This window comes from Austrofundulus limnaeus, unplaced genomic scaffold (genome assembly GCF_001266775.1).
Source record: "Austrofundulus limnaeus strain Quisiro unplaced genomic scaffold, Austrofundulus_limnaeus-1.0 Scaffold928, whole genome shotgun sequence".
In the NCBI taxonomy this organism is placed as follows: domain Eukaryota; kingdom Metazoa; phylum Chordata; class Actinopteri; order Cyprinodontiformes; family Rivulidae; genus Austrofundulus; species Austrofundulus limnaeus.
This window is the reverse complement of record NW_013953330.1, coordinates 109,936-111,375: the sequence shown is the minus strand read 5'-3', so window position 1 is coordinate 111,375 and position 1,440 is coordinate 109,936. Positions and strand designations below refer to the sequence as shown.

General features: G+C 34.1%; 1 protein-coding gene across 1 annotated transcript in view; it reads left to right on the top strand.

The window, feature by feature from the left end:
* Positions 1–1,440, top strand: part of dhrs12 (dehydrogenase/reductase (SDR family) member 12) — a gene marked incomplete in the record, with an annotated part of 21,437 nt that overhangs the window by 10,902 nt on the left and 9,095 nt on the right.

Genomic DNA, 1,440 nt, shown 5'->3' with positions numbered 1-1,440 from the left:
GTTATAATCATGTCTTGTGATTATTTGACAGGAGTTTTACTTTTAAACTGTAAGTATATTTAATTTAGTTATGTTAGTTATGATAGTTTAGTTATGTTGTAAAAATTAAACCAAGATTTATAATAATTATCATTTTGATCCATACATTGGTAATGTCTGACTGGGCTTCGTGTCACTTTTTGTTCAACAAACTGGGCCCTGAGGTCAAAAAGGTTAAGAACCCCTGGATTAATTTATCTTCTGTTTCCTGTGTGGACAGTGCATTTAAAGTAAATACTCAAAATTGTATTTTTCTATTAGTTTTTTCACAAGAAGAAAATGTAAATTTTGTGGACAGTACAGCTGAAATAAATGGTCAGTAAATGTGTCTGTAATGGTAACACACATCTGTATGCTACAGGAGCAACACTCCTGGTTTTATAGAGGTGGGCACAGATTTAACCTCTTCAGCCCCATGCCGCCATTGGCGGGGGCAAAAACGTATTATTATTATTATTATTATTATTTTGCTTTCTTTATTAACCAATGTTCTCATAGGTAAACATAGATGTGTGTGGTATCTATAGAAATGTCAGAATTTTGGCTAAAAACTCATAGAAACCATTTTTACGTCCACCAGACACAGATAAAACAACAAGCAGTTGAATCTGTATGTAAACAAACTGCACAAAATGGCGTCTCGGTAAAACCTGGTCTCAGCTGTTCACCAGTGACTTCTTCACACACAAACATGTCTGCTGAAAACAGAGACCTGACAGATTCTAAAAATATAAGTTTCATCACAATCCAACCAGAATTCACTCAACTAGCAGTAAAAAAACAGAAGACCTAGCACTCGGATTGGAAAATTATAAAACATAAGTTTTACATGTAAAGCGCAGCGTCACTCACCGCACTTCTGGTTGTGTCTATGTGCCGTTTAAAAAAATAAAATAAAATATAAAATGTGCCATTTTTGCTAGTCAGCTTATTTATTTATCAAGTTTTTTAAGTTTTGTAACTAAAAACTTTTAAAAAAAAACTCTACTTTTGTAGGTGGTGCCAGAATGTACCAGTGTGTACCACAAGAAAAAACGCCTAACCATTTTTAAACCTTTTAAAACCTCTGTCACTTTGTTGTAGTTTACTTCAGCAGCATGAGGTTTTACACAGGTAATGTTCATAAGTGGATTCATGGTTTCCAAGAGTTTTTAGCCTCATTCATTGTACTTTTGAAAAGGTTATATACTGTATAATGCAGAAAAACCTCAGGCGAGGGGAAAAAAGCTGTTTTTTTTCTATGTTCCATCCTCAGTATCTCTGAAACAAAAGCATTTGATGTGATACTTACACTCCTGATGAAATCTCCCAAGTGTTAGCTTTATTTTGATATCAGGGGTATGGTGTTTTTAGGTACACCATTTGGGCATGCTTTTTTAAGCACAAACTTCAAGAAAACCC